The sequence below is a fragment of the Fulmarus glacialis genome, unplaced genomic scaffold (genome assembly GCF_000690835.1).
Source record: "Fulmarus glacialis isolate BGI_N327 unplaced genomic scaffold, ASM69083v1 scaffold29864, whole genome shotgun sequence".
Lineage (NCBI taxonomy): Eukaryota > Metazoa > Chordata > Aves > Procellariiformes > Procellariidae > Fulmarus > Fulmarus glacialis.
This window is the reverse complement of record NW_009207859.1, coordinates 1-8,374: the sequence shown is the minus strand read 5'-3', so window position 1 is coordinate 8,374 and position 8,374 is coordinate 1.

Genomic DNA, 8,374 nt, shown 5'->3' with positions numbered 1-8,374 from the left:
CTCCAGCTGTGCACTGGGCACCATGAGTCACTGTCCAAAAACATCCCTTAGGTTCAAACCCCTCTTAAAAGAGACAGATCTAAAATTCTCCTGAATATCCTCTGCTCTGTTATCAGGAAGTCCCCTTCTGGTCAGGCAGCTCCTTGTGGCCATTTCAGATGGATCTCCTGGAGCCTGCATAGGCATATCCTATGTTGCATGCTCCCACGCTGGAGCCAGGGACAGAGGAGTGGGCTGTCCCCGAGGAGCCGCGGCTCGGCCATCGATGGGCACGCGTGGTGATCTCACCCCACAGCACAGCGGACAAATACACACGTCGCACATGGGCCATCGCATAAGTCACCAGCGTCACCCTGGACCCTCTCCTGAGGGCAGGTGCAGGCCTGGGGAGCCTTCCCACCCCTGCTGCTCACCCCTGTTGTGCTGAGCTGCTTCTGCCTCTTTCCTCTGCTCCTCACGGCTGTCACTCCAGCATTTTTCCTAGTAGGTTAATTTGCTCTAAACACCAACCGAGAAATCCAGGAATTTGTCCACTTTGTCAGAAGAAGCCACAGTTTAAATACCCTTGTATTATACTGTTATAAATCTCACCAGGCTTTATAAATTCCTTTCCATCAGCAGAGCTCAAATCAGTTTATTAAACAGCTGAGTATTGCCTGGTGTGGCTGTAAAAGTAAAGAAACTGAGGCAGACAAGTGGAGTTCACCTCGTGTTGCCAGGTGGCCGGTAGGAAAGCTGAGGAAAAGAAGGTTATCCACTTCCCGCTCTCTTCCCAGCAGCTCTTCCTGTGCTGTAAATGGAGCTTAAATACTTAAATATTTTTTAAGTTCCTTTAAAATAATTGTAATAAATGCTGCCTTTTTTCATACATTTCCTGCCTACATAGTATTTACATATTACATGTAGTTGGAAGGTATTATTAGAGATCCCTGTTCAGGCACCTGAGTCATAGCACCTTTAACGTGCCACCATAAATAGGCATGTTTGGCTGAGACTGCTTGCGGTGTGATGCCTCAGCCTGTGCATCGAAGGGTCTGTCTCCTCCTGAGAGCTAGGGCAGACCTCAAAATCAGACTTCTTTTCTACAGCAAAATCCCATTTGCCTGATTGCCAGCAGATGTTTGTACAGGCTTGGGACCTGAGCCTGACTCTCAGTCTGTTGCTGGCCTTATCATCAGGTGGGATGAAGATCACCTTTAAGTCAAAACAACCATGAGGCATCCTCTAAGTGAAGCATGGTGAGACCCAGGGGATCAGTCACTGCGGTGCCAACACGACTGTCCACCCTGCCTGCCTGTCCATGTCAGCAATGCTGGAGGCCAACTGCTAGCACTCTGGGAGATTGCAAAGCACTAGGTCTGCGCAAACCAGCTGGCCAAAGGCAGAAGTTAGGCACTTCAGTTTGATTTTCTTATGTGCTGAGGCACGTAGGAGGTGGGGAAAGAGCTGTTTGAAGGTATCTCAAGCAGTCGGGTCTGAAAACGGACTCTATAAACCTGCTATCTCTACTAATAGCTGTTTGGATTTGCAAATGCAGGACTTCATCCCAGAAATGTCAAATGTCCCCTGCCTAAGCTGGCAATGCGGCCCAGGCGCTACGTGGGTTATCTGATGCTTTGGGAGGTCCTTGACTGTATGTGTGTGAATGGTACCTACTCAGTAGGACCCATTTTCCCCCAGGATCAGACTTATGTGAATCCACCATGCAGCCCTGAGCAATATATGGAGTAAGACTTTCCAAAAAATGTATAATATCCTCAGTGGAGGCAGAGTATATGCACTATAGTGTGTCTCGGTTTCACAGTTTTCTGGTAAGCCTGAGTGGATTTACTGCATGGTGGTTCCAACCGCTGTTGGACACACACAGAAGTCCTGGGAAAACATGGACGATTGTTGTCCATCTGGACAGAAGCTGTGAGTGGGAAAGAGATATTTATATTTTTTCCTAGGGGATGCTGAGTATATTTGGCCCATAAGTGCACCCCTGCATCTGCTCTGGTGAAAAAGTCAGTCCCATACATTTTCCTGGGAATTCCTTTGGAATTTTATAGCTCATCAGAGCTGACCCAGCTGTTGGGACTGCAAAGAAGTGTTTGCTGTGGACTCCAAGAGATCAGCAGCAGTCATGGAAGGTTTCTGAACTTGGGCTCTGTCTTTTGACAGAGAGCTATCTGACTACAACGCAGAACGAGATGTGGTTTCTCAAGCAGAATAGCCACATCCTTGCAGAGGGAATTTTAATTTTGGTTATTGAACATTACCTGCTTATGCAGCCCTTTAAAGGGAAGGAGAGCATGGTCATTCTGTGCAGTCCTTTGTGGAAGCATTGTGGTAGCTCAAGTTGTCTTTCAAAGAGCCAAGTGGCACGGTGTGAGAGACCTGAAAGAATTAAGTAGACCTTATGCTTGGAACTGGCCTGACCTCATGCCAATGTTTCCTAAACTGCACATGGAAATCATAGGACTTCTGTTGTATGGTCTTCACTGGGTCTCAAATGATGATTTTTTTGCAGATTAGCAATCTATATGATGAATGATATAATAAAATTCTGTCTAGCAAAAACTGCTGCCAACATTTTAAAATATCTACAAATCCTCTTCCCATTAAAACAGTCTTGTTAAAGTTGTCTGCTCCAAACAGAAAGATGTTTTACTGAATTCTTGGTGGTGTGGTTTTCCTTCTCGAATTTCTGTGAAAGCATGTGTTTCACAAGGCATATCGAAGTTGTCTCATGGGCAAAAACATGTAAACAAGCAGCATGTCATTTTCTTGAAATCCCCTGTAAAATGGCTAGCCATGTTGCCTTAACCATGCAGACGGTTTTCGGAGGCGTAAGAGGAAAGGAGGATTTTGCAGGCACTCCAGGCCTGGGGCTGGGGGGAGATCCGAGCTGTGCCTGTGGCTCTTCAGGTGGCCTGTGCCCATTGGGAAGTCACCCAAACGTGCTTTCTATGCCTCGATTTCCCCATTTGGGAGGCAATGACTGTGTAAAGCATCTGGGTTCTGCTAATGAAAAATATAACACAAGGTCCACGTGTTGCTGGGTTGACTCCTTAGGTCTGGCCATACCTACTGTTGTGATACATAAACCTGGTTGATGCCCCTGGGAAGAGTTCACTGCAGCACTTTAGGGTGTGAAGTTTCTCTCTTGCACTGGCTCCACATCGAGCTCTTTCTCCTTAATGCAGCAAATACATGGAAGGGAGAACAAGCTCTCTTATTCCTTGCCTTAATTCCCCACCTGGTTGTTTAGGGTGAATCATTAACCGAGCACTTGAGTCTGGCAAAGCAAAAATGTTTGAGTGCCTTTTGCAGACTGCATGGAGCCTTGGCCTTCTGCAGGAGGAATGGCTCCCCTCTCCCACAGGAACAGAAGCACCGCCAAGTCCCTCTGCTCGCCACCGTGCTTTAACCAGACCTTGCACTCCAGTATATATATATATATATAAAAGTTCTGGTGTTGCTCCTGCTTTGGGGGTGACAAAAGGGAACGGCGGATGTGTCCTGTGGAAAGGAGTTAAAAGGTATGTTAACTTTTCCTTCAATTCGTCCTTCATAGCCTACTCATGAGTTTTTTGGTAAAAGGAACAATAACCCTTTTCCTAGCAGCAGTTAATGAACTGAAGCTGTTCTCTAGGGTGATGTTGACATGCCAGCTCTCTGTACGTGGAAGGTGACTTCTGAGGTCCCACAGGAAAGGCCTGCATAGTCTGCTGAAGATCACGGACAAGATACCCTTCCGTGAAAGGTGGGGTGGTTTTGTCTGATGGCTGCTTCACGTGTGTGTTTCCTCTGCAGATCTTTCTGCTTGCCTTGAAGCCATTGCTTTGGTGTGCTGGGCTGTAAATCCCTGGGGGCAGTGATGAAGGTGGTCTAGATAAACTCTACTTAACACACTTATTCAGACGGAGGTTGATTGGCTTTGTCCTTTCTCCATGAGCCAAGACTGAAGAATTACTGAAATGCTGCAACATTATCAAGCGGGTAAGTGCTTTCATTGTAAATCTGTAAATCCTCTTAGCCCCTATTTGTAAGAGATGAATAGGAGCCCTGGAGCCCACCTTCTCATAGACCATCAGTCCCATTCATGCCACAGATACAATGCAAATACTGATTTCTCCCTTTTAAATGCAAAAGCATTTATCTGCCAGTCCTCAAACTGTATTTCCATGATATAAGAAGAGTTGTCGGGATAATTAACTAATACAGTTACCACTGCATCAGTTTGAACAGTTGTTCTTATCTGCGCTTTTAAAGCGAAAGGCCTTGATTTTGCAGCCAAGTCAGTGAGATGCCATCTGAATGCAAGGGTTTGGGTGCGTGAAACTGTTTGCAGAATGAGGGCCTATATTTATATTTCTTTTAGAAAGTCTCAGTGTACTGCACACAAACCCCGTTTAGAGAGTTTTACTGAGACAGCACATTCAGGCCTTCATTATTGGGAGATGTCAGCAATGAGATTGTCTGTTCGACATTAATTCTTCCAGCTGTGTCTCTATCTGTCATAATTGCCCTGATTTATTTGGTCGCAGTTCATTTTCTGCAGCGTCCCCTTGCCCGCTCAGCGCTTGTGGCACTGAGGTTGAACCCGGGCTGTGTGGCAGACGGGGCTGAGGTGTATCTGACCCGGGCTCGGGCTGTCACAGGGACCAGCAGTGCCTGGCCGGTGGGGCAGAGGCGCTGGGTGTCCTCCAGCCACCAGTGGAAACTGCTGCTCTTGTCGGCTCTCTGAGGGTGGGCGAACACAGTCGTTTCATGAGGAGCAAGAGTCAGTGTTTCCTCAACTCTTATCAGCTAAAAAATTGTCACAGAAGTTTGGGCTTGTTTCACATTGAAATTCAGTCTAATTTGGAAAAATATGGAGACGTCAGATGGAAATGCTGGTCTCTCCAGCCCACCCTTGGCTCCATACCTTCATCATCCAGCCATGGAGGGGCTGTGCAGGCATAACCGGCCGAGGTGACGGGTGAGCACAAGCTGCCGCCGGCTGGCAGAAAGCAAACCCCTTTCTCACCTGCCTCACCTCCTCTTCCACCTCTGCAAGTCCAGGTCTCCATCCCTCGCCAGTTCTATTCCCCATCCCTTTCCGTCTTCCCTCCCCTTTCATCTGCCGCTCTTAGCTCCCAAAGGCAGGCCCATTCTGAAACAAATCTCTACCTCTTTTGGTCTCTGCTAGTCCTTCCCCTTGCCAGGGCTCCAGGTCCCGTCTCTTCCTTGCTCCCGAGCTCCTGGGTTTTCAGTTGCACCTCTTGCTGCGACAGGTCTGTGTCCGACCTCCTCCCTCATAGCTCAAAGCGGCTCTGCAGGAGGTAAGGGACTTCTTGCCCACAGCAGAAATAGCAGGTAACTGTGAGTCTCAAAAGCCTTCGCCGAGCCCTTAACTGCAGTTTTTTTCCTTGTTCTGTAATCTGGCCAAACTTGGGTAGATTTTAATAGGGATAGACACATTTCTACCACAAAGGCTGCCTCTCTGCCAAATTTCAAAATTCCCCTTCTGAAGCTAGAGATCCTCATATAAAAGGTTGTCTGGATTTATTTAACGCATGCCAAGCAATATATTTTTCCCTTAATAATATTCCTGGAAATGGCTGAACTGTTTTGGCTAAAGCAAATGCCGAACTGCTTGGAATCAAATTCTCAGGGCTAAAATCTGGCAAAGTTGAGTAATGTGCCATTTTCTATCATTGACACTGGGGAAGAAGGAAGAGGAGGTGACACTGCTGGTCGGAAAACCGACTCCAACCAACAAGTGTTGCTTTTAAGAAACTGTCATCTCGAAGCCAGCGAGGAACATCCCTGTGCTTATGCACCCGATGTGCCGTGCGGTTGTTACCTTCTTCTTAAATAGTGAACACGGCAACCCACAAGCGTCAGTGCTGCTTCCAGCTACCTTGAACTGCTTAAATCTGCCCTTTAAACCATCCTGGCTCCTCCGCTCCACCTTTATCGCTGCTGGGCTTAAGGCTGGATCTATATGTGGAATCTATAGGCATGTATTGGAGTTTGGCCTGAAGTCATCTGTATTGCCACCTTGGTGCTCATTTCGCACTCGGGAAGTACATCTGCAGAACCCCTCTGTGCCAAACAAGGATGTCCCCCATGGACGTTTTCACCAGGGGGGTTCTATCTTTTGGCTTAAAGCCTTTACAGGGCTGTGATGTGAATGAGGACAAGGCTCCTTCCTTCCTCTCTCCTCTATGCCCTGGCTTCTTCCTTTGTTTTTAGGGCCCAAGGCACGGTGACACACAGCTCCTATTCTGCTTCCTGGATATATATAACGCTTTGGTACATAAATGGATTGTGAAATGCTCTGGCACCCTTTACCAAATTGGCTTTGTCACAGAAAGTAGAGATTTCTTGATATTTCATATTAAATTCTAAAATTTCCTGGTATTTCATTTTAAAATTAAAATGAATAAATAAATGACTGAACAAACAAAACCAGTTATACTCTTAAAAAAATGGTGTGCCTACTGACCTCAGCACCCCAAGCTGGACTATCATGCCCTTTCCAAGCCTGTGCTGTGCAAGTCCTTTCCGTAACTTCTCTTGCCACTCAGCAGTTTTCTCAAACGATACTGGTACCACAGCACGGGCCCAGCGCTTTTATTAGCTGCAGAGCTGTGAATATCTCTTTTTATGTAGACGGTGTTCGCACACTGTGGCTTTGGGCACAGGGTACTTCAGTGTTAGCGCCGGGCTAATAATAGCCTCTAAAGACAATTTTGGAAGTTGCTTACCTTTCCCCAGGGAACAGGACATGTCTGTGTGATTTCCTACCTTTTAGATGTACGACCCACTCGTGGGCTTGACTGCATAGCGAATGCAGTGTGAGAGTCATCCTTTTTTATACTCCTTTTTTCCTCCTTTACGTTCTGCTTTGCCTGCTGGGTCGTTTTCTGCCTGTTTTCTCCAAGGCTAGCGATTTCAGTGTAATAGTCTCTCTACCCATGGCAAGTTATTGCTCATAACCGAAGTAAGGTAGCTGCTGTGCCAGGTAGCCCAAACTGACCCTGCCACTGCTTTGGTAGGAGAAAGAAGCTGTTTCAGAAGAGCCCAGCCGCCCTGAGCGTGCCTTTGGGCTTCGTGCACAGGAGGGCTGCGCAGAGGAGCCCCTTGACCCTGCGTCGTCTCTGCGACCTCTGCCACTCTGACTGATAACAGTGAGTGCAGTTTGTGTTGGAGCTTTGTTCTCCACTCTACAGAGAGAAACATTAAACTGCAGAATGACTAAGTGCCTTTCCAAAGGCCACATAATGAATCAGTGAATGAACAACAACCCCCAGCAGCTCCAGCCTCCCTTCTCTCTTTTTCCCTCTACCAAGATGTGCACGTAGTATATGTTGCATACAGAATTGTGTATTTCAAAAGAAATCTGAGTATTAATATTTATATTGTAGCGATGCCACTGTCCTTCGGGCTCTGTAAATAGCAGCACCACAACAATGTGAATTACTCCTGTTATGCAAAACCCTGGCCAGTGAAATAGCTTGTCAATGCAAAATAAAATTGCTGCACAAAAGTTTGACAGCTACATTCATTATATATGTCAATCAAAGGATCCTAAAGGCTTTATTGTCACTGTACAATGTCTGAACAATCTGCTAGCCCAATATGCCACGAAGTTATTTTCTCACTACTCCTTTCATTTAAAAAATAGCCACCAATAACTTTTGTCAAACAGTCTGAGAAAACTGCACAAACAGCAAAGAAATCTTAGGTTTTCTTGGGTGTCTGTGGGCTGGAGGCATTCCAGGCTTAACTTGCCACGTTATGCTAACATATCACAGTGCCTATGGTAGATGAGATCTGATCAGAAACACAGGACACACAAATTAAATTACTGCACAAAGCCCAGAGCAGGCTGAGGCTGTGAAGATGGCACGGTGAGTTAGAATGGAACAAGTTACACTAAAGAGAAGTGAATTTTCCTGCTTTTTGTCTGCTTTTGCCAGGTATCAGATATTTGGGCTCTTCTGTCCCAAGTCTCCCCCCAGGTTAGGATCGGCCTTTTAAGTTGTCCCGAGTTATTTTCCAAAACGTAGGTTTTGATAGGGTCTTGCTCCCAATAGACTAGCCTGCAACTTGGGGGAGAGTTTTCTGATGGATTTTCTTTTTCCAGCATGCTTCCCTCGCTGAACCAGTGTCAAAACCCAGCCATCGCTTATCACTTAATTTGTTGTAATTGGGGACGAGGGGACGGACGAGAGCGTGGCTCTTTCCCCGGGAGGCAAATCCAGCCACGGGTGCTCCCGCAGCGGCGATGCTGCACCCCGGGCTGCCCCGCTGCCCTGCGAGAGGGAAGCCCCAGGGCCCGGCATCTTGGTTTTGCCCAGTTTGGAGGACGCAGACGCCGGCTCTGCGAGTCCTCCCC